Genomic DNA, 26,034 nt, shown 5'->3' with positions numbered 1-26,034 from the left:
GAGAAAATTCAAAACATTCATTATTCAATAGGGCCCAAACTATCAAAAACCAGCGGTTTCAATGAACACACATTTCTTGGTAGAATCAAGCAGGACTGAAATTTTTGATGTTTTTCTACTCCTCTCATGAGCCCAAACAAGTCTCTAAAAGCATGAGTTTGCAACTACTTTACTTTTGGAGAAAATTCAAAACATTCACTATTCAATAGAGCCCAATAGCAAAAATCAGGTTTTGAATGAAGAATCGCATTTCTTGGTAAAATCATGCAGGATTGAAATTTTTGATGGTTTTTTACTCCTCTCAACAGCCCAAACAAGTTTCTAAAAGGATGAGTTTGCAACTACTTTACTTTTGGAGAAAATTCAAAACATTCATTATTCAATAGGGCCCAAACTATCAAAAACCAGCGGTTTCAATGAACACACATTTCTTGGTAGAATCATGCAGGACTGAAATTTTTGATGTTTTTCTACTCCTCTCATGAGCCCAAACAAGTCTCTAAAAGCATGAGTTTGCAACTACTTTACTTTTGGAGAAAATTCAAAACATTCATTATTCAATAGAGCCCAATAGCAAAAATCAGGTTTTGAATGAAGAATCACATTTCTTGGTAAAATCATGCAGGATTGAAATTTTTGATGGTTTTTTACTCCTCTCAACAGCCCAAACAAGTTTCTAAAAGGATGAGTTTGCAACTACTTTACTTTTGGAGAAAATTCAAAACATTCATTATTCAATAGGGCCCAAACTATCAAAAACCAGCGGTTTCAATGAACACACATTTCTTGGTAGAATCATGCAGGACTGAAATTTTTGATGTTTTTCTACTCCTCTCATGAGCCCAAACAAGTCTCTAAAAGCATGAGTTTGCAACTACTTTACTTTTGGAGAAAATTCAAAACATTCATTATTCAATAGAGCCCAATAGCAAAAATCAGGTTTTGAATGAAGAATCACATTTCTTGGTAAAATCATGCAGGATTGAAATTTTTGATGGTTTTTTACTCCTCTCAACAGCCCAAACAAGTTTCTAAAAGGATGAGTTTGCAACTACTTTACTTTTGGAGAAAATTCAAAACATTCATTATTCAATAGGGCCCAAACTATCAAAAACCAGCGGTTTCAATGAACACACATTTCTTGGTAGAATCAAGCAGGACTGAAATTTTTGATGTTTTTCTACTCCTCTCATGAGCCCAAACAAGTCTCTAAAAGCATGAGTTTGCAACTACTTTACTTTTGGAGAAAATTCAAAACATTCACTATTCAATAGAGCCCAATAGCAAAAATCAGGTTTTGAATGAAGAATCGCATTTCTTGGTAAAATCATGCAGGATTGAAATTTTTGATGGTTTTTTACTCCTCTCAACAGCCCAAACAAGTTTCTAAAAGGATGAGTTTGCAACTACTTTACTTTTGGAGAAAATTCAAAACATTCATTATTCAATAGGGCCCAAACTATCAAAAACCAGCGGTTTCAATGAACACACATTTCTTGGTAGAATCATGCAGGACTGAAATTTTTGATGTTTTTCTACTCCTCTCATGAGCCCAAACAAGTCTCTAAAAGCATGAGTTTGCAACTACTTTACTTTTGGAGAAAATTCAAAACATTCATTATTCAATAGAGCCCAATAGCAAAAATCAGGTTTTGAATGAAGAATCACATTTCTTGGTAAAATCATGCAGGATTGAAATTTTTGATGGTTTTTTACTCCTCTCAACAGCCCAAACAAGTTTCTAAAAGGATGAGTTTGCAACTACTTTACTTTTGGAGAAAATTCAAAACATTCATTATTCAATAGGGCCCAAACTATCAAAAACCAGCGGTTTCAATGAACACACATTTCTTGGTAGAATCATGCAGGACTGAAATTTTTGATGTTTTTCTACTCCTCTCATGAGCCCAAACAAGTCTCTAAAAGCATGAGTTTGCAACTACTTTACTTTTGGAGAAAATTCAAAACATTCATTATTCAATAGAGCCCAATAGCAAAAATCAGGTTTTGAATGAAGATTCACATTTCTTGGTAGAATCATGCAGGATTGAAATTTTTGATGGTTTTTTACTCCTCTCAACAGCCCAAACAAGTTTCTAAAAGGATGAGTTTGCAACTACTTTACTTTTGGAGAAAATTCAAAACATTCATTATTCAATAGGGCCCAAACTATCAAAAACCAGCGGTTTCAATGAACACACATTTTTTGGTAGAATCATGCAGGACTGAAATTTTTGATGTTTTTCTACTCCTCTCATGAGCCCAAACAAGTCTCTAAAAGCATGAGTTTGCAACTACTTTACTTTTGGAAAAAATTCAAAACATTCATTATTCAATAGAGCCCAATAGCAAAAATCAGGTTTTGAATGAAGAATCACATTTCTTGGTAAAATCATGCAGGATTGAAATTTTTGATGGTTTTTTACTCCTCTCAACAGCCCAAACAAGTTTCTAAAAGGATCAGTTTGCAACTACTTTACTTTTGGAGAAAATTCAAAACATTCATTATTCAATAGGGCCCAAACTATCAAAAACCAGCGGTTTCAATGAACACACATTTTTTGGTAGAATCATGCAGGACTGAAATTTTTGATGTTTTTCTACTCCTCTCATGAGCCCAAACAAGTCTCTAAAAGCATGAGTTTGCAACTACTTTACTTTTGGAAAAAATTCAAAACATTCATTATTCAATAGAGCCCAATAGCAAAAATCAGGTTTTGAATGAAGAATCACATTTCTTGGTAAAATCATGCAGGATTGAAATTTTTGATGGTTTTTTACTCCTCTCAACAGCCCAAACAAGTTTCTAAAAGGATGAGTTTGCAACTACTTTACTTTTGGAGAAAATTCAAAACATTCATTATTCAATAGGGCCCAAACTATCAAAAACCAGCGGTTTCAATGAACACACATTTCTTGGTAGAATCAAGCAGGACTGAAATTTTTGATGTTTTTCTACTCCTCTCATGAGCCCAAACAAGTCTCTAAAAGCATGAGTTTGCAACTACTTTACTTTTGGAGAAAATTCAAAACATTCACTATTCAATAGAGCCCAATAGCAAAAATCAGGTTTTGAATGAAGAATCGCATTTCTTGGTAAAATCATGCAGGATTGAAATTTTTGATGGTTTTTTACTCCTCTCAACAGCCCAAACAAGTTTCTAAAAGGATGAGTTTGCAACTACTTTACTTTTGGAGAAAATTCAAAACATTCATTATTCAATAGGGCCCAAACTATCAAAAACCAGCGGTTTCAATGAACACACATTTCTTGGTAGAATCATGCAGGACTGAAATTTTTGATGTTTTTCTACTCCTCTCATGAGCCCAAACAAGTCTCTAAAAGCATGAGTTTGCAACTACTTTACTTTTGGAGAAAATTCAAAACATTCATTATTCAATAGAGCCCAATAGCAAAAATCAGGTTTTGAATGAAGAATCACATTTCTTGGTAAAATCATGCAGGATTGAAATTTTTGATGGTTTTTTACTCCTCTCAACAGCCCAAACAAGTTTCTAAAAGGATGAGTTTGCAACTACTTTACTTTTGGAGAAAATTCAAAACATTCATTATTCAATAGGGCCCAAACTATCAAAAACCAGCGGTTTCAATGAACACACATTTCTTGGTAGAATCATGCAGGACTGAAATTTTTGATGTTTTTCTACTCCTCTCATGAGCCCAAACAAGTCTCTAAAAGCATGAGTTTGCAACTACTTTACTTTTGGAGAAAATTCAAAACATTCATTATTCAATAGAGCCCAATAGCAAAAATCAGGTTTTGAATGAAGAATCACATTTCTTGGTAAAATCATGCAGGATTGAAATTTTTGATGGTTTTTTACTCCTCTCAACAGCCCAAACAAGTTTCTAAAAGGATGAGTTTGCAACTACTTTACTTTTGGAGAAAATTCAAAACATTCATTATTCAATAGGGCCCAAACTATCAAAAACTAGCGGTTTCAATGAACACACAATTCTTGGTAGAATCATGCAGGACTGAAATTTTTGATGTTTTTCTACTCCTCTCATGAGCCCAAACAAGTCTCTAAAAGCATGAGTTTGCAACTACTTTACTTTTGGAGAAAATTCAAAACATTCATTATTCAATAGAGCCCAATAGCAAAAATCAGGTTTTGAATGAAGAATCACATTTCTTGGTAAAATCATGCAGGATTGAAATTTTTGATGGTTTTTTACTCCTCTCAACAGCCCAAACAAGTTTCTAAAAGGATGAGTTTGCAACTACTTTACTTTTGGAGAAAATTCAAAACATTCATTATTCAATAGGGCCCAAACTATCAAAAACCAGCGGTTTCAATGAACACACATTTCTTGGTAGAATCATGCAGGACTGAAATTTTTGATGTTTTTCTACTCCTCTCATGAGCCCAAACAAGTCTCTAAAAGCATGAGTTTGCAACTACTTTACTTTTGGAGAAAATTCAAAACATTCACTTTTCACTAGAGCCCAATAGCAAAAATCAGGTTTTGAATGAAGAATCACATTTCTTGGTAGAATCATGCTGCATTGAAATTTTTGATGGTTTTTTACTCCTCTCAACAGCCCAAACAAGTTTCTAAAAGGATGAGTTTGCAACTACTTTACTTTTGGAGAAAATTCAAAACATTCATTATTCAATAGGGCCCAAACTATCAAAAACCAGCGGTTTCAATGAACACACATTTCTTGGTAGAATCATGCAGGACTGAAATTTTTGATGTTTTTCTACTCCTCTCATGAGCCCAAACAAGTCTCTAAAAGCATGAGTTTGCAACTACTTTACTTTTGGAGAAAATTCAAAACATTCATTATTCAATAGAGCCCAATAGCAAAAATCAGGTTTTGAATGAAGATTCACATTTCTTGGTAGAATCATGCAGGATTGAAATTTTTGATGGTTTTTTACTCCTCTCAACAGCCCAAACAAGTTTCTAAAAGGATGAGTTTGCAACTACTTTACTTTTGGAGAAAATTCAAAACATTCATTATTCAATAGGGCCCAAACTATCAAAAACCAGCGGTTTCAATGAACACACATTTTTTGGTAGAATCATGCAGGACTGAAATTTTTGATGTTTTTCTACTCCTCTCATGAGCCCAAACAAGTCTCTAAAAGCATGAGTTTGCAACTACTTTACTTTTAGAAAAAATTCAAAACATTCATTATTCAATAGAGCCCAATAGCAAAAATCAGGTTTTGAATGAAGAATCACATTTCTTGGTAAAATCATGCAGGATTGAAATTTTTGATGGTTTTTTACTCCTCTCAACAGCCCAAACAAGTTTCTAAAAGGATGAGTTTGCAACTACTTTACTTTTGGAGAAAATTCAAAACATTCATTATTCAATAGGGCCCAAACTATCAAAAACCAGCGGTTTCAATGAACACACATTTCTTGGTAGAATCATGCAGGACTGAAATTTTTGATGTTTTTCTATTCCTCTCATGAGCCCAAACAAGTCTCTAAAAGCATGAGTTTGCAACTACTTTACTTTTGGAGAAAATTCAAAACATTCATTATTCAATAGAGCCCAATAGCAAAAATCAGGTTTTGAATGAAGAATCACATTTCTTGGTAGAATCATGCAGGATTGAAATTTTTGATGGTTTTTTACTCCTCTCAACAGCCCAAACAAGTTTCTAAAAGGATGAGTTTGCAACTACTTTACTTTTGGAGAAAATTCAAAACATTCATTATTCAATAGGGCCCAAACTATCAAAAACCAGTGGTTTCAATGAACACACATTTCTTGGTAGAATCATGCAGGACTGAAATTTTTGATGTTTTTCTACTCCTCTCATGAGCCCAAACAAGTCTCTAAAAGCATGAGTTTGCAACTACTTTACTTTTGGAGAAAATTCAAAACATTCATTATTCAATAGAGCCCAATAGCAAAAATCAGGATTTGAATGAAGAATCACATTTCTTGGTAAAATCATGCAGGATTGAAATTTTTGATGTTTTTTTACTCCTCTCAACAGCCCAAACAAGTTTCTAAAAGGATGAGTTTGCAACTACTTTACTTTTGGAGAAAATTCAAAACATTCATTATTCAATAGGGCCCAAACTATCAAAAACCAGCGGTTTGAATGAACACACATTTCTTGGTAGAATCATGCAGGACTGAAATTTTTGATGTTTTTCTACTCCTCTCATGAGCCCAAATAAGTCTCTAAAAGCATGAGTTTGCAACTACTTTAATTTTGGAGAAAATTCAAAACATTCATTATTCAATAGAGCCCAATAGCAAAAATCAGGTTTTGAATGAAGAATCACATTTCTTGGTAGAATCATGCAGGATTGAAATTTTTGATGGTTTGTTACTCCTCTCAACAGCCCAAACAAGTTTCTAAAAGGATGAGTTTGCAACTACTTTACTTTTGGAGAAAATTCAAAACATTCATTATTCAATAGGGCCCAAACTATCAAAAACCAGCGGTTTCAATGAACACACATTTCTTGGTAGAATCATGCAGGACTGAAATTTTTGATGTTTTTCTACTCCTCTCATGAGCCCAAACAAGTCTCTAAAAGCATGAGTTTGCAACTACTTTACTTTTGGAGAAAATTCAAAACATTCATTATTCAATAGGGCCCAAAATATCAAAAACCAGCGGTTTGAATGAACACACATTTCTTGGTAGAATCGTGCAGGACTGAAATTTTTGATTTTTTTTCTACTCCTCTCACGAGCCCAAACAAGCCTCTAAAAGGATGAGTTTGCAACTACTTTACTTTTGGAGAAAATTCAAAACATTCATTATTCAATAGAGCCCAATAGCAAAAACCAGCGTTTTGAATGAAGAATCACATTTCTTGGTAGAATCATGCAGGATTGAAATTTTTGATGGTTTTTTACTCCTCTCAACAGCCCAAACAAGTTTCTAAAAGGATGAGTTTGCAACTACTTTACTTTTGGAGAAAATTCAAAACATTCATTTTTCAATAGGGCCCAAACTATCAAAAACCAGCGGATTGAATGAACACACATTTCTTGGTAGAATCATGCAGGACTGAAATTTTTGATGTTTTTCTACTCCTCTCATGAGCCCAAACAAGTCTCTAAAAGCATGAGTTTGCAACTACTTTACTTTTGGAGAAAATTCAAAACATTCATTATTCAATAGAGCCCAATAGCAAAAATCAGGTTTTGAATGAAGAATCACATTTCTTGGTAAAATCATGCAGGATTGAAATTTTTGATGGTTTTTTACTCCTCTCAACAGCCCAAACAAGTTTCTAAAAGGATGAGTTTGCAACTACTTTACTTTTGGAGAAAATTCAAAACATTCATTATTCAATAGGGCCCAAACTATCAAAAACCAGCGGTTTCAATGAACACACATTTCTTGGTAGAATCATGCAGGACTGAAATTTTTGATGTTTTTCTACTCCTCTCATGAGCCCAAACAAGACTCTAAAAGCATGAGTTTGCAACTACTTTACTTTTGGAGAAAATTCAAAACATTCATTATTCAATAGAGCCCAATAGCAAAAATCAGGTTTTGAATGAAGAATCACATTTCTTGGTAAAATCATGCAGGATTGAAATTTTTGATGGTTTTTTACTCCTCTCAACAGCCCAAACAAGTTTCTAAAAGGATGAGTTTGCAACTACTATACTTTTGGAGAAAATTCAAAACATTCATTATTCAATAGGGCCCAAAATATCAAAAACCAGCGGTTTGAATGAACACACATTTCTTGGTAGAATCGTGCAGGACTGAAATTTTTTATGTTTTTCTACTCCTCTCATGAGCCCAAACAAGTCTCTAAAAGGATGAGTTTGCAACTACTTTACTTTTGGAGAAAATTCAAAACATTCATTATTCAATAGAGCCCAATAGCAAAAACCAGCGTTTTGAATGAAGAATCACATTTCTTGGTAGAATCATGCAGGATTGAAATTTTTGATGGTTTTTTACTCCTCTCAACAGCCCAAACAAGTTTCTAAAAGGATGAGTTTGCAACTACTTTACTTTTGGAGAAAATTCAAAACATTCATTATTCAATAGGGCCCAAACTATCAAAAACCAGCGGTTTCAATGAACACACATTTCTTGGTAGAATCATGCAGGACTGAAATTTTTGATGTTTTTCTACTCCTCTCATGAGCCCAAACAAGTCTCTAAAAGCATGAGTTTGCAACTACTTTACTTTTGGAGAAAATTCAAAACATTCATTATTCAATAGAGCCCAATAGCAAAAATCAGGTTTTGAATGAAAAATCACATTTCTTGGTAAAATCATGCAGGATTGAAATTTTTGATGGTTTTTTACTCCTCTCAACAGCCCAAACAAGTTTCTAAAAGGATGAGTTTGCAACTACTTTACTTTTGGAGAAAATTCAAAACATTCATTATTCAATAGGGCCCAAACTATCAAAAACCAGCGGTTTGAATGAACACACATTTCTTGGTAGAATCATGCAGGACTGAAATTTTTGATGTTTTTCTACTCCTCTCATGAGCCCAAACAAGACTCTAAAAGCATGAGTTTGCAACTACTTTACTTTTGGAGAAAATTCAAAACATTCATTATTCAATAGAGCCCAATAGCAAAAATCAGGTTTTGAATGAAGAATCACATTTCTTGGTAAAATCATGCAGGATTGAAATTTTTGATGGTTTTTTACTCCTCTCAACAGCCCAAACAAGTTTCTAAAAGGATGAGTTTGCAACTACTTTACTTTTGGAGAAAATTCAAAACATTCATTATTCAATAGGGCCCAAACTATCAAAAACCAGCGGTTTCAATGAACACACAATTCTTGGTAGAATCATGCAGGACTGAAATTTTTGATGTTTTTCTACTCCTCTCATGAGCCCAAACAAGTCTCTAAAAGCATGAGTTTGCAACTACTTTACTTTTGGAGAAAATTCAAAACATTCATTATTCAATAGAGCCCAATAGCAAAAATCAGGTTTTGAATGAAGAATCACATTTCTTGGTAAAATCATGCAGGATTGAAATTTTTGATGGTTTTTTACTCCTCTCAACAGCCCAAACAAGTTTCTAAAAGGATGAGTTTGCAACTACTTTACTTTTGGAGAAAATTCAAAACATTCATTATTCAATAGGGCCCAAACTATCAAAAACCAGCGGTTTCAATGAACACACATTTCTTGGTAGAATCATGCAGGACTGAAATTTTTGATGTTTTTCTACTCCTCTCATGAGCCCAAACAAGTCTCTAAAAGCATGAGTTTGCAACTACTTTACTTTTGGAGAAAATTCAAAACATTCATTATTCAATAGAGCCCAATAGCAAAAATCAGGTTTTGAATGAAGAATCACATTTCTTGGTAAAATCATGCAGGATTGAAATTTTTGATGGTTTTTTACTCCTCTCAACAGCCCAAACAAGTTTCTAAAAGGATGAGTTTGCAACTACTTTACTTTTGGAGAAAATTCAAAACATTCATTATTCAATAGGGCCCAAACTATCAAAAACCAGCGGTTTCAATGAACACACATTTCTTGGTAGAATCATGCAGGACTGAAATTTTTGATGTTTTTCTACTCCTCTCATGAGCCCAAACAAGTCTCTAAAAGCATGAGTTTGCAACTACTTTACTTTTGGAGAAAATTCAAAACATTCATTATTCAATAGGGCCCAAACTATCAAAAACCAGCGGTTTCAATGAACACACATTTCTTGGTAGAATCATGCAGGACTGAAATTTTTGATGTTTTTCTACTCCTCTCATGAGCCCAAACAAGTCTCTAAAAGGATGAGTTTGCAACTACTTTACTTTTGGAGAAAATTCAAAACATTCATTATTCAATAGGGCCCAAAATATCAAAAACCAGCGGTTTGAATGAACACACATTTCTTGGTAGAATCGTGCAGGACTGAAATTTTTTATGTTTTTCTACTCCTCTCATGAGCCCAAACAAGTCTCTAAAAGGATGAGTTTGCAACTACTTTACTTTTGGAGAAAATTCAAAACATTCATTATTCAATAGAGCCCAATAGCAAAAACCAGCGTTTTGAATGAAGAATCACATTTCTTGGTAGAATCATGCAGGATTGAAATTTTTGATGGTTTTTTACTCCTCTCAACAGCCCAAACAAGTTTCTAAAAGGATGAGTTTGCAACTACTTTACTTTTGGAGAAAATTCAAAACATTCATTATTCAATAGGGCCCAAACTATGAAAAACCAGCGGTTTCAATGAACACACATTTCTTGGTAGAATCATGCAGGACTGAAATTTTTGATGTTTTTCTACTCCTCTCATGAGCCCAAACAAGTCTCTAAAAGCATGAGTTTGCAACTACTTTACTTTTGGAGAAAATTCAAAACATTCATTATTCAATAGAGCCCAATAGCAAAAATCAGGTTTTGAATGAAGAATCACATTTCTTGGTAAAATCATGCAGGATTGAAATTTTTGATGGTTTTTTACTCCTCTCAACAGCCCAAACAAGTTTCTAAAAGGATGAGTTTGCAACTACTTTACTTTTGGAGAAAATTCAAAACATTCATTATTCAATAGGGCCCAAACTATCAAAAACCAGCGGTTTCAATGAACACACATTTCTTGGTAGAATCATGCAGGACTGAAATTTTTGATGTTTTTCTACTCCTCTCATGAGCCCAAACAAGTCTCTAAAAGCATGAGTTTGCAACTACTTTACTTTTGGAAAAAATTCAAAACATTCACTTTTCACTAGAGCCCAATAGCAAAAATCAGGTTTTGAATGAAGAATCACATTTCTTGGTAGAATCATGCTGCATTGAAATTTTTGATGGTTTTTTACTCCTCTCAAAAGCCCAAACAAGTTTCTAAAAGGATGAGTGTGCAACTACTTTACTTTTGGAGAAAATTCAAAACATTCATTATTCAATAGGGCCCAAACTATCAAAAACCAGCGGTTTCAATGAACACACATTTCTTGGTAGAATCATGCAGGACTGAAATTTTTGATGTTTTTCTACTCCTCTCATGAGCCCAAACAAGTCTCTAAAAGCATGAGTTTGCAACTACTTTACTTTTGGAGAAAATTCAAAACATTCATTATTCAATAGAGCCCAATAGCCAAAATCAGGTTTTGAATGAAGAATCACATTTCTTGGTAAAATCATGCAGGATTGAAATTTTTGATGGTTTTTTACTCCTCTCAACAGCCCAAACAAGTTTCTAAAAGGATGAGTTTGCAACTACTTTACTTTTGGAGAAAATTCAAAACATTCATTATTCAATAGGGCCCAAACTATCAAAAACCAGCGGTTTCAATGAACACACATTTCTTGGTAGAATCATGCAGGACTGAAATTTTTGATGTTTTTCTACTCCTCTCATGAGCCCAAACAAGTCTCTAAAAGCATGAGTTTGCAACTACTTTACTTTTGGAGAAAATTTAAAACATTCACTTTTCACTAGAGCCCAATAGCAAAAATCAGGTTTTGAATGAAGAATCACATTTCTTGGTAGAATCATGCTGCATTGAAATTTTTGATGGTTTTTTACTCCTCTCAACAGCCCAAACAAGTTTCTAAAAGGATGAGTTTGCAACTACTTTACTTTTGGAGAAAATTCAAAACATTCATTATTCAATAGGGCCCAAACTATCAAAAACCAGCGGTTTCAATGAACACACATTTCTTGGTAGAATCATGCAGGACTGAAATTTTTGATGTTTTTCTACTCCTCTCATGAGCCCAAACAAGTCTCTAAAAGCATGAGTTTGCAACTACTTTACTTTTGGAGAAAATTCAAAACATTCATTATTCAATAGAGCCCAATAGCAAAAATCAGGTTTTGAATGAAGAATCACATTTCTTGGTAAAATCATGCAGGATTGAAATTTTTGATGGTTTTTTACTCCTCTCAACAGCCCAAACAAGTTTCTAAAAGGATGAGTTTGCAACTACTTTACTTTTGGAGAAAATTCAAAACATTCATTATTCAATAGGGCCCAAACTATCAAAAACCAGCGGTTTCAATGAACACACATTTCTTGGTAGAATCATGCAGGACTGAAATTTTTGATGTTTTTCTACTCCTCTCATGAGCCCAAACAAGTCTCTAAAAGCATGAGTTTGCAACTACTTTACTTTTGGAGAAAATTCAAAACATTCATTATTCAATAGGGCCCAAACTATCAAAAACCAGCGGTTTCAATGAACACACATTTCTTGGTAGAATCATGCAGTACTGAAATTTTTGATGTTTTTCTACTCCTCTCATGAGCCCAAACAAGTCTCTAAAAGGATGAGTTTGCAACTACTTTACTTTTGGAGAAAATTCAAAACATTCATTATTCAATAGGGCGCAAAATATCAAAAACCAGCGGTTTGAATGAACACACATTTCTTGGTAGAATCGTGCAGGACTGAAATTTTTTATGTTTTTCTACTCCTCTCATGAGCCCAAACAAGTCTCTAAAAGGATGAGTTTGCAACTACTTTACTTTTGGAGAAAATTCAAAACATTCATTATTCAATAGAGCCCAATAGCAAAAACCAGCGTTTTGAATGAAGAATCACATTTCTTGGTAGAATCATGCAGGATTGAAATTTTTGATGGTTTTTTACTACTCTCAACAGCCCAAACAAGTTTCTAAAAGGATGAGTTTGCAACTACTTTACTTTTGGAGAAAATTCAAAACATTCATTATTCAATAGGGCCCAAACTATCAAAAACCAGCGGTTTCAATGAACACACATTTTTTGGTAGAATCATGCAGGACTGAAATTTTTGATGTTTTTCTACTCCTCTCATGAGCCCAAACAAGTCTCTAAAAGCATGAGTTTGCAACTACTTTACTTTTGGAGAAAATTCAAAACATTCATTATTCAATAGAGCCCAATAGCAAAAATCAGGTTTTGAATGAAGAATCACATTTCTTGGTAAAATCATGCAGGATTGAAATTTTTGATGGTTTTTTACTCCTCTCAACAGCCCAAACAAGTTTCTAAAAGGATGAGTTTGCAACTACTTTACTTTTGGAGAAAATTCAAAACATTCATTATTCAATAGGGCCCAAACTATCAAAAACCAGCGGTTTCAATGAACACACAATTCTTGGTAGAATCATGCAGGACTGAAATTTTTGATGTTTTTCTACTCCTCTCATGAGCCCAAACAAGTCTCTAAAAGCATGAGTTTGCAACTACTTTACTTTTGGAGAAAATTCAAAACATTCATTATTCAATAGGGCCCAAACTATCAAAAACCAGCGGTTTCAATGAACACACATTTCTTGGTAGAATCATGCAGGACTGAAATTTTTGATGTTTTTCTACTCCTCTCATGAGCCCAAACAAGTCTCTAAAAGGATGAGTTTGCAACTACTTTACTTTTGGAGAAAATTCAAAACATTCATTATTCAATAGGGCCCAAAATATCAAAAACCAGCGGTTTGAATGAACACACATTTCTTGGTAGAATCGTGCAGGACTGAAATTTTTTATGTTTTTCTACTCCTCTCATGAGCCCAAACAAGTCTCTAAAAGGATGAGTTTGCAACTACTTTACTTTTGGAGAAAATTCAAAACATTCATTATTCAATAGAGCCCAATAGCAAAAACCAGCGTTTTGAATGAAGAATCACATTTCTTGGTAGAATCATGCAGGATTGAAATTTTTGATGGTTTTTTACTCCTCTCATGAGCCCAAACAAGTTTCTAAAAGGATGAGTTTGCAACTACTTTACTTTTGGAGAAAATTCAAAACATTCATTATTCAATAGGGCCCAAACTATGAAAAACCAGCGGTTTCAATGAACACACATTTCTTGGTAGAATCATGCAGGACTGAAATTTTTGATGTTTTTCTACTCCTCTCATGAGCCCAAACAAGTCTCTAAAAGCATGAGTTTGCAACTACTTTACTTTTGGAGAAAATTCAAAACATTCATTATTCAATAGAGCCCAATAGCAAAAATCAGGTTTTGAATGAAGAATCACATTTCTTGGTAAAATCATGCAGGATTGAAATTTTTGATGGTTTTTTACTCCTCTCAACAGCCCAAACAAGTTTCTAAAAGGATGAGTTTGCAACTACTTTACTTTTGGAGAAAATTCAAAACATTCATTATTCAATAGGGCCCAAACTATCAAAAACCAGCGGTTTCAATGAACACACATTTCTTGGTAGAATCATGCAGGACTGAAATTTTTGATGTTTTTCTACTCCTCTCATGAGCCCAAACAAGTCTCTAAAAGCATGAGTTTGCAACTACTTTACTTTTGGAAAAAATTCAAAACATTCACTTTTCACTAGAGCCCAATAGCAAAAATCAGGTTTTGAATGAAGAATCACATTTCTTGGTAGAATCATGCTGCATTGAAATTTTTGATGGTTTTTTACTCCTCTCAAAAGCCCAAACAAGTTTCTAAAAGGATGAGTGTGCAACTACTTTACTTTTGGAGAAAATTCAAAACATTCATTATTCAATAGGGCCCAAACTATCAAAAACCAGCGGTTTCAATGAACACACATTTCTTGGTAGAATCATGCAGGACTGAAATTTTTGATGTTTTTCTACTCCTCTCATGAGCCCAAACAAGTCTCTAAAAGCATGAGTTTGCAACTACTTTACTTTTGGAGAAAATTCAAAACATTCATTATTCAATAGAGCCCAATAGCCAAAATCAGGTTTTGAATGAAGAATCACATTTCTTGGTAAAATCATGCAGGATTGAAATTTTTGATGGTTTTTTACTCCTCTCAACAGCCCAAACAAGTTTCTAAAAGGATGAGTTTGCAACTACTTTACTTTTGGAGAAAATTCAAAACATTCATTATTCAATAGGGCCCAAACTATCAAAAACCAGCGGTTTCAATGAACACACATTTCTTGGTAGAATCATGCAGGACTGAAATTTTTGATGTTTTTCTACTCCTCTCATGAGCCCAAACAAGTCTCTAAAAGCATGAGTTTGCAACTACTTTACTTTTGGAGAAAATTCAAAACATTCACTATTCAATAGAGCCCAATAGCAAAAATCAGGTTTTGAATGAAGAATCGCATTTCTTGGTAAAATCATGCAGGATTGAAATTTTTGATGGTTTTTTACTCCTCTCAACAGCCCAAACAAGTTTCTAAAAGGATGAGTTTGCAACTACTTTACTTTTGGAGAAAATTCAAAACATTCATTATTCAATAGGGCCCAAACTATCAAAAACCAGCGGTTTCAATGAACACACATTTCTTGGTAGAATCATGCAGGACTGAAATTTTTGATGTTTTTCTACTCCTCTCATGAGCCCAAACAAGTCTCTAAAAGCATGAGTTTGCAACTACTTTACTTTTGGAGAAAATTCAAAACATTCATTATTCAATAGAGCCCAATAGCAAAAATCAGGTTTTGAATGAAGAATCACATTTCTTGGTAGAATCATGCAGGATTGAAATTTTTGATGGTTTTTTACTCCTCTCAACAGCCCAAACAAGTTTCTAAAAGGATGAGTTTGCAACTACTTTACTTTTGGAGAAAATTCAAAACATTCATTATTCAATAGGGCCCAAACTATCAAAAACCAGTGGTTTCAATGAACACACATTTCTTGGTAGAATCATGCAGGACTGAAATTTTTGATGTTTTTCTACTCCTCTCATGAGCCCAAACAAGTCTCTAAAAGCATGAGTTTGCAACTACTTTACTTTTGGAGAAAATTCAAAACATTCATTATTCAATAGAGCCCAATAGCAAAAATCAGGATTTGAATGAAGAATCACATTTATTGGTAAAATCATGCAGGATTGAAATTTTTGATGGTTTTTTACTCCTCTCAACAGCCCAAACAAGTTTCTAAAAGGATGAGTTTGCAACTACTTTACTTTTGGAGAAAATTCAAAACATTCATTATTCCATAGGGCCCAAACTATCAAAAACCAGCGGTTTCAATGAACACACATTTCTTGGTAGAATCATGCAGGACTGAAATTTTTGATGTTTTTCTACTCCTCTCATGAGCCCAAACAAGTCTCTAAAAGCATGAGTTTGCAACTACTTTACTTTTGGAGAAAATTCAAAACATTCATTATTCAATAGGGCCCAAAATATCAAAAACCAGCGGTTTGAATGAACACACATTTCTTGGTAGAATCGTGCAGGACTGAAATTTTTGATTTTTTTCTACTCCTCTCACGAGCCCAAACAAGCATCTAAAAGGATGAGTTTGCAACTACTTTACTTTTGGAGAAAATTCAAAACATTCATTATTCAATAGAGCCCAATAGCAAAAACCAGCGTTTTGAATGAAGAATCACATTTCTTGGTAGAATCATGCAGGATTGAAATTTTTGATGGTTTTTTACTCCTCTCAACAGCCCAAACAAGTTTCTAAAAGGATGAGTTTGCAACTACTTTACTTTTGGAGAAAATTCAAAACATTCATTTTTCAATAGGGCCCAAACTATCAAAAACCACCGGATTGAATGAACACACATTTCTTGGTAGAATCATGCAGGACTGAAATTTTTGATGTTTTTCTACTCCTCTCATGAGCCCAAACAAGTCTCTAAAAGCATGAGTTTGCAACTACTTTACTTTTGGAGAAAATTCAAAACATTCATTATTCAATAGAGCACAATAGCAAAAATCAGGTTTTGAATGAAGAATCACATTTCTTGGTAAAATCATGCAGGATTGAAATTTTTGATGGTTTTTTACTCCTCTCAACAGCCCAAACAAGTTTCTAAAAGGATGAGTTTGCAACTACTTTACTTTTGGAGAAAATTCAAAACATTCATTATTCAATAGGGCCCAAACTATCAAAAACCAGCGGTTTCAATGAACACACATTTCTTGGTAGAATCATGCAGGACTGAAATTTTTGATGTTTTTCTACTCCTCTCATGAGCCCAAACAAGTCTCTAAAAGCATGAGTTTGCAACTACTTTACTTTTGGAGAAAATTCAAAACATTCATTATTCAATAGGGCCCAAAATATCAAAAACCAGCGGTTTGAATGAACACACATTTCTTGGTAGAATCGTGCAGGACTGAAATTTTTGATTTTTTTCTACTCCTCTCATGAGCCCAAACAAGTCTCTAAAAGGATGAGTTTGCAACTACTTTACTTTTGGAGAAAATTCAAAACATTCATTATTCAATAGAGCCCAATAGCAAAAACCAGCGTTTTGAATGAAGAATCACATTTCTTGGTAGAATCATGCAGGATTGACATTTCTGATGGTTTTTTACTCCTCTCAACAACCCAAACAAGTTTCTAAAAGGATGAGTTTGCAACTACTTTACTTTTGGAGAAAATTCAAAACATTCATTATTCAATAGGGCCCAAACTATCAAAAACCAGCGGATTCAATGAACACACATTTCTTGGTAGAATCATGCAGGACTGAAATTTTTGATGTTTTTCTACTCCTCTCATGAGCCCAAACAAGACTCTAAAAGCATGAGTTTGCAACTACTTTACTTTTGGAGAAAATTCAAAACATTCATTATTCAATAGAGCCCAATAGCAAAAATCAGGTTTTGAATGAAGAATCACATTTCTTGGTAAAATCATGCAGGATTGAAATTTTTGATGGTTTTTTACTCCTCTCAACAGCCCAAACAAGTTTCTAAAAGGATGAGTTTGAAACTACTTTACTTTTGGAGAAAATTCAAAACATTCATTATTCAATAGGGCCCAAACTATCAAAAACCAGCGGTTTCAATGAACACACATTTCTTGGTAGAATCATGCAGGACAGAAATTTTTGATGTTTTTCTACTCCTCTCATGAGCCCAAACAAGTCTCTAAAAGCATGAGTTTGCAACTACTTTACTTTTGGAGAAAATTCAAAACATTCATTATTCAATAGAGCCCAATAGCAAAAATCAGGTTTTGAATGAAGAATCACATTTCTTGGTAAAATCATGCAGGATTGAAATTTTTGATGGTTTTTTACTCCTCTCAACAGCCCAAACAAGTTTCTAAAAGGATGAGTTTGCAACTACTTTACTTTTGGAGAAAATTCAAAACATTCATTATTCAATAGGGCCCAAACTATCAAAAACCAGCGGTTTCAATGAACACACATTTCTTGGTAGAATCATGCAGGACTGAAATTTTTGATGTTTTTCTACTCCTCTCATGAGCCCAAACAAGTCTCTAAAAGCATGAGTTTGCAACTACTTTACTTTTGGAGAAAATTCAAAACATTCATTATTCAATAGAGCCCAATAGCAAAAATCAGGTTTTGAATGAAGATTCACATTTCTTGGTAGAATCATGCAGGATTGAAATTTTTGATGGTTTTTTACTCCTCTCAACAGCCCAAACAAGTTTCTAAAAGGATGAGTTTGCAACTACTTTACTTTTGGAGAAAATTCAAAACATTCATTATTCAATAGGGCCCAAACTATCAAAAACCAGCGGTTTCAATGAACACACATTTTTTGGTAGAATCATGCAGGACTGAAATTTTTGATGTTTTTCTACTCCTCTCATGAGCCCAAACAAGTCTCTAAAAGCATGAGTTTGCAACTACTTTAATTTTGGAAAAAATTCAAAACATTCATTATTCAATAGAGCCCAATAGCAAAAATCAGGTTTTGAATGAAGAATCACATTTCTTGGTAAAATCATGCAGGATTGAAATTTTTGATGGTTTTTTACTCCTCTCAACAGCCCAAACAAGTTTCTAAAAGGATGAGTTTGCAACTACTTTACTTTTGGAGAAAATTCAAAACATTCATTATTCAATAGGGCCCAAACTATCAAAAACCAGCGGTTTCAATGAACACACATTTCTTGGTAGAATCATGCAGGACTGAAATTTTTGATGTTTTTCTACTCCTCTCATGAGCCCAAACAAGTCTCTAAAAGCATGAGTTTGCAACTACTTTACTTTTGGAGAAAATTCAAAACATTCACTATTCAATAGAGCCCAATAGCAAAAATCAGGTTTTGAATGAAGAATCGCATTTCTTGGTAAAATCATGCAGGATTGAAATTTTTGATGGTTTTTTACTCCTCTCAACAGCCCAAACAAGTTTCTAAAAGGATGAGTTTGCAACTACTTTACTTTTGGAGAAAATTCAAAACATTCATTATTCAATAGGGCCCAAACTATCAAAAACCAGCGGTTTCAATGAACACACATTTCTTGGTAGAATCATGCAGGACTGAAATTTTTTATGTTTTTCTACTCCTCTCATGAGCCCAAACAAGTCTCTAAAAGCATGAGTTTGCAACTACTTTACTTTTGGAGAAAATTGAAAACATTCATTATTCAATAGAGCCCAATAACAAAAATCAGGTTTTGAATGAAGAATCACATTTCTTGGTAAAATCATGCAGGATTGAAATTTTTGATGGTTTTTTACTCCTCTCAACAGCCCAAACAAGTTTCTAAAAGGATGAGTTTGCAACTACTTTACTTTTGGAGAAAATTCAAAACATTCATTATTCAATAGGGCCCAAACTATCAAAAACCAGCGGTTTCAATGAACACACATTTCTTGGTAGAATCATGCAGGACTGAAATTTTTGATGTTTTTCTACTCCTCTCATGAGCCCAAACAAGTCTCTAAAAGCATGAGTTTGCAACTACTTTACTTTTGGAGAAAATTCAAAACATTCATTATTCAATAGGGCCCAAAATATCAAAAACCAGCGGTTTGAATGAACACACATTTCTTGGTAGAATCGTGCAGGACTGAAATTTTTGATTTTTTTCTACTCCTCTCATGAGCCCAAACAAGTCTCTAAAAGGATGAGTTTGCAACTACTTTACTTTTGGAGAAAATTCAAAACATTCATTATTCAATAGAGCCCAATAGCAAAAACCAGCGTTTTGAATGAAGAATCACATTTCTTGGTAGAATCATGCAGGATTGACATTTCTGATGGTTTTTTACTCCTCTCAACAACCCAAACAAGTTTCTAAAAGGATGAGTTTGCAACTACTTTACTTTTGGAGAAAATTCAAAACATTCATTATTCAATAGGGCCCAAACTATCAAAAACCAGCGGATTCAATGAACACACATTTCTTGGTAGAATCATGCAGGACTGAAATTTTTGATGTTTTTCTACTCCTCTCATGAGCCCAAACAAGACTCTAAAAGCATGAGTTTGCAACTACTTTACTTTTGGAGAAAATTCAAAACATTCATTATTCAATAGAGCCCAATAGCAAAAATCAGGTTTTGAATGAAGAATCACATTTCTTGGTAAAATCATGCAGGATTGAAATTTTTGATGGTTTTTTACTCCTCTCAACAGCCCAAACAAGTTTCTAAAAGGATGAGTTTGAAACTACTTTACTTTTGGAGAAAATTCAAAACATTCATTATTCAATAGGGCCCAAACTATCAAAAACCAGCGGTTTCAATGAACACACATTTCTTGGTAGAATCATGCAGGACAGAAATTTTTGATGTTTTTCTACTCCTCTCATGAGCCCAAACAAGTCTCTAAAAGCATGAGTTTGCAACTACTTTACTTTTGGAGAAAATTCAAAACATTCATTATTCAATAGAGCCCAATAGCAAAAATCAGGTTTTGAATGAAGAATCACATTTCTTGGTAAAATCATGCAGGATTGAAATTTTTGATGGTTTTTTACTCCTCTCAACAGCCCAAACAAGTTTCTAAAAGGATGAGTTTGCAACTACTTTACTTTTGGAGAAAATTCAAAACATTCATTATTCAATAGGGCCCAAACTATCAAAAACCAGCGGTTTCAATGAACACACATTTCTTGGTAGAATCATGCAGGACTGAAATTTTTGATGTTTTTCTACTCCTCTCATGAGCCCAAACAAGTCTCTAAAAGCATGAGTTTGCAACTACTTTACTTTTGGAGAAAATTCAAAACATTCATTATTCAATAGAGCCCAATAGCAAAAATCAGGTTTTGAATGAAGATTCACATTTCTTGGTAGAATCATGCAGGATTGAAATTTTTGATGGTTTTTTACTCCTCTCAACAGCCCAAACAAGTTTCTAAAAGGATGAGTTTGCAACTACTTTACTTTTGGAGAAAATTCAAAACATTCATTATTCAATAGGGCCCAAACTATCAAAAACCAGCGGTTTCAATGAACACACATTTTTTGGTAGAATCATGCAGGACTGAAATTTTTGATGTTTTTCTACTCCTCTCATGAGCCCAAACAAGTCTCTAAAAGCATGAGTTTGCAACTACTTTACTTTTGGAAAAAATTCAAAACATTCATTATTCAATAGAGCCCAATAGCAAAAATCAGGTTTTGAATGAAGAATCACATTTCTTGGTAAAATCATGCAGGATTGAAATTTTTGATGGTTTTTTACTCCTCTCAACAGCCCAAACAAGTTTCTAAAAGGATGAGTTTGCAACTACTTTACTTTTGGAGAAAATTCAAAACATTCATTATTCAATAGGGCCCAAACTATCAAAAACGAGCGGTTTCAATGAACACACATTTCTTGGTAGAATCATGCAGGACTGAAATTTTTGATGTTTTTCTACTCCTCTCATGAGCCCAAACAAGTCTCTAAAAGCATGAGTTTGCAACTACTTTACTTTTGGAGAAAATTCAAAACATTCACTATTCAATAGAGCCCAATAGCAAAAATCAGGTTTTGAATGAAGAATCGCATTTCTTGGTAAAATCATGCAGGATTGAAATTTTTGATGGTTTTTTACTCCTCTCAACAGCCCAAACAAGTTTCTAAAAGGATGAGTTTGCAACTACTTTACTTTTGGAGAAAATTCAAAACATTCATTATTCAATAGGGCCCAAACTATCAAAAACCAGCGGTTTCAATGAACACACATTTCTTGGTAGAATCATGCAGGACTGAAATTTTTTATGTTTTTCTACTCCTCTCATGAGCCCAAACAAGTCTCTAAAAGCATGAGTTTGCAACTACTTTACTTTTGGAGAAAATTGAAAACATTCATTATTCAATAGAGCCCAATAACAAAAATCAGGTTTTGAATGAAGAATCACATTTCTTGGTAAAATCATGCAGGATTGAAATTTTTGATGGTTTTTTACTCCTCTCAACAGCCCAAACAAGTTTCTAAAAGGATGAGTTTGCAACTACTTTACTTTTGGAGAAAATTCAAAACATTCATTATTCAATAGGGCCCAAACTATCAAAAACCAGCGGTTTCAATGAACACACATTTCTTGGTAGAATCATGCAGGACTGAAATTTTTGATGTTTTTCTACTCCTCTCATGAGCCCAAACAAGTCTCTAAAAGCATGAGTTTGCAACTACTTTACTTTTGGAGAAAATTCAAAACATTCATTATTCAATAGAGCCCAATAGCAAAAATCAGGTTTTGAATGAAGAATCACATTTCTTGGTAAAATCATGCAGGATTGAAATTTTTGATGGTTTTTTACTCCTCTCAACAGCCCAAACAAGTTTCTAAAAGGATGAGTTTGCAACTACTTTACTTTTGGAGAAAATTCAAAACATTCATTATTCAATAGAGCCCAATAGCAAAAATCAGGTTTTGAATGAAGAATCACATTTCTTGGTAAAATCATGCAGGATTGAAATTTTTGATGGTTTTTTACTCCTCTCAACAGCCCAAACAAGTTTCTAAAAGGATGAGTTTGCAACTACTTTACTTTTGGAGAAAATTCAAAACATTCATTATTCAATAGGGCCCAAACTATCAAAAACCAGCGGTTTCAATGAACACACATTTCTTGGTAGAATCATGCAGGACTGAAATTTTTGATGTTTTTCTACTCCTCTCATGAGCCCAAACAAGTCTCTAAAAGCATGAGTTTGCAACTACTTTACTTTTGGAGAAAATTCAAAACATTCATTATTCAATAGGGCCCAAAATATCAAAAACCAGCGGATTGAATGAACACACATTTCTTGGTAGAATCGTAGAGGACTGAAATTTTTGATTTTTTTCTACTCCTCTCATGAGCCCAAACAAGTCTCTAAAAGGATGAGTTTGCAACTACTTTACTTTTGGAGAAAATTCAAAACATTCATTATTCAATAGAGCCCAATAGCAAAAACCAGCGTTTTGAATGAAGAATCACATTTCTTGGTAGAATCATGCAGGATTGAAATTTTTGATGGTTTTTTACTCCTCTCAACATCCCAAACAAGTTTCTAAAAGGATGAGTTTGCAACTACTTTACTTTTGGAGAAAATTCAAAACATTCATTATTCAATAGGGCCCAAACTATCAAAAACCAGCGGTTTCAATGAACACACATTTCTTGGTAGAATCATGCAGGACTGAAATTTTTGATGTTTTTCTACTCCTCTCATGAGCCCAAACAAGACTCTAAAAGCATGAGTTTGCAACTACTTTACTTTTGGAGAAAATTCAAAACATTCATTATTCAATAGAGCCCAATAGCAAAAATCAGGTTTTGAATGAAGAATCACATTTCTTGGTTAAATCATGCAGGATTGAAATTTTTGATGGTTTTTTACTCCTCTCAACAGCCCAAACAAGTTTCTAAAAGGATGAGTTTGCAACTACTTTACTTTTGGAGAAAATTCAAAACATTCATTATTCAATAGGGCCCAAACTATCAAAAACCAGCGGTTTGAAGGAACACACATTTCTTGGTAGAATCATGCAGGACTGAAATTTTTGATGTTTTTCTACTCCTCTCATGAGCCCAAACAAGTCTCTAAAAGCATGAGTTTGCAACTACTTTACTTTTGGAGAAAATTCAAAACATTCATTATTCAATAGAGCCCAATAGCAAAAATCAGGTTTTGAATGAAGAATCACATTTCTTGGTAAAATCATGCAGGATTGAAATTTTTGATGGTTTTTTACTCCTCTCAACAGCCCAAACAAGTTTCTAAAAGGATGAGTTTGCAACTACTTTACTTTTGGAGAAAATTCAAAACATTCATTATTCAATAGGGCCCAAAATATCAAAAACCAGCGGTTTGAATGAACACACATTTCTTGGTAGAATCGTGCAGGACTGAAATTTTTTATGTTTTTCTACTCCTCTCATGAGCCCAAACAAGTCTCTAAAAGGATGAGTTTGCAACTACTTTACTTTTGGAGAAAATTCAAAACATTCATTATTCAATAGAGCCCAATAGCAAAAACCAGCGTTTTGAATGAAGAATCACATTTCTTGGTAGAATCATGCAGGATTGAAATTTTTGATGGTTTTTTACTCCTCTCAACAGCCCAAACAAGTTTCTAAAAGGATGAGTTTGCAACTACTTTACTTTTGGAGAAAATTCAAAACATTCATTATTCAATAGGGCCCAAACTATCAAAAACCAGCGGTTTCAATGAACACACATTTCTTGGTAGAATCATGCAGGACTGAAATTTTTGATGTTTTTCTACTCCTCTCATGAGCCCAAACAAGTCTCTAAAAGCATGAGTTTGCAACTACTTTACTTTTGGAGAAAATTCAAAACATTCATTATTCAATAGAGCCCAATAGCCAAAATCAGGTTTTGAATGAAGAATCACATTTCTTGGTAAAATCATGCAGGATTGAAATTTTTGATGGTTTTTTACTCCTCTCAACAGCCCAAACAAGTTTCTAAAAGGATGAGTTTGCAACTACTTTACTTTTGGAGAAAATTCAAAACATTCATTATTCAATAGGGCCCAAACTATCAAAAACCAGCGGTTTCAATGAACACACATTTCTTGGTAGAATCATGCAGGACTGAAATTTTTGATGTTTTTCTACTCCTCTCATGAGCCCAAACAAGTCTCTAAAAGCATGAGTTTGCAACTACTTTACTTTTGGAGAAAATTCAAAACATTCACTTTTCACTAGAGCCCAATAGCAAAAATCAGGTTTTGAATGAAGAATCACATTTCTTGGTAGAATCATGCTGCATTGAAATTTTTGATGGTTTTTTACTCCTCTCAACAGCCCAAACAAGTTTCTAAAAGGATGAGTTTGCAACTACTTTACTTTTGGAGAAAATTCAAAACATTCATTATTCAATAGGGCCCAAACTATCAAAAACCAGCGGTTTCAATGAACACACATTTCTTGGTAGAATCATGCAGGACTGAAATTTTTGATGTTTTTCTACTCCTCTCATGAGCCCAAACAAGTCTCTAAAAGCATGAGTTTGCAACTACTTTACTTTTGGAGAAAATTCAAAACATTCACTTTTCACTAGAGCCCAATAGCAAAAATCAGGTTTTGAATGAAGAATCACATTTCTTGGTAGAATCATGCTGCATTGAAATTTTTGATGGTTTTTTACTCCTCTCAACAGCCCAAACAAGTTTCTAAAAGGATGAGTTTGCAACTACTTTACTTTTGGAGAAAATTCAAAACATTCATTATTCAATAGGGCCCAAACTATCAAAAACCAGCGGTTTCAATGAACACACATTTCTTGGTAGAATCATGCAGGACTGAAATTTTTGATGTTTTTCTACTCCTCTCATGAGCCCAAACAAGTCTCTAAAAGCATGAGTTTGCAACTACTTTACTTTTGGAGAAAATTCAAAACATTCATTATTCAATAGAGCCCAATAGCAAAAATCAGGTTTTGAATGAAGATTCACATTTCTTGGTAGAATCATGCAGGATTGAAATTTTTGATGGTTTTTTACTCCTCTCAACAGCCCAAACAAGTTTCTAAAAGGATGAGTTTGCAACTACTTTACTTTTGGAGAAAATTCAAAACATTCATTATTCAATAGGGCCCAAACTACCAAAAACCAGCGGTTTCAATGAACACACATTTTTTGGTAGAATCATGCAGGACTGAAATTTTTGATGTTTTTCTACTCCTCTCATGAGCCCAAACAAGTCTCTAAAAGCATGAGTTTGGAACTACTTTACTTTTAGAAAAAATTCAAAACATTCATTATTCAATAGAGCCCAATAGCAAAAATCAGGTTTTGAATGAAGAATCACATTTCTTGGTAAAATCATGCAGGATTGAAATTTTTGATGGTTTTTTACTCCTCTCAACAGCCCAAACAAGTTTCTAAAAGGATGAGTTTGCAACTACTTTACTTTTGGAGAAAATTCAAAACATTCATTATTCAATAGGGCCCAAACTATCAAAAACCAGCGGTTTCAATGAACACACATTTCTTGGTAGAATCATGCAGGACTGAAATT

Source organism: Dendrobates tinctorius, unplaced genomic scaffold, assembly GCF_039654945.1.
Source record: "Dendrobates tinctorius isolate UK_male_01 unplaced genomic scaffold, ASM3965494v1 ptg000045l, whole genome shotgun sequence".
NCBI lineage: Eukaryota > Metazoa > Chordata > Amphibia > Anura > Dendrobatidae > Dendrobates > Dendrobates tinctorius.
The sequence above is the reverse complement of the archived record's forward strand: the minus strand, read 5'-3'. Positions refer to the sequence as shown.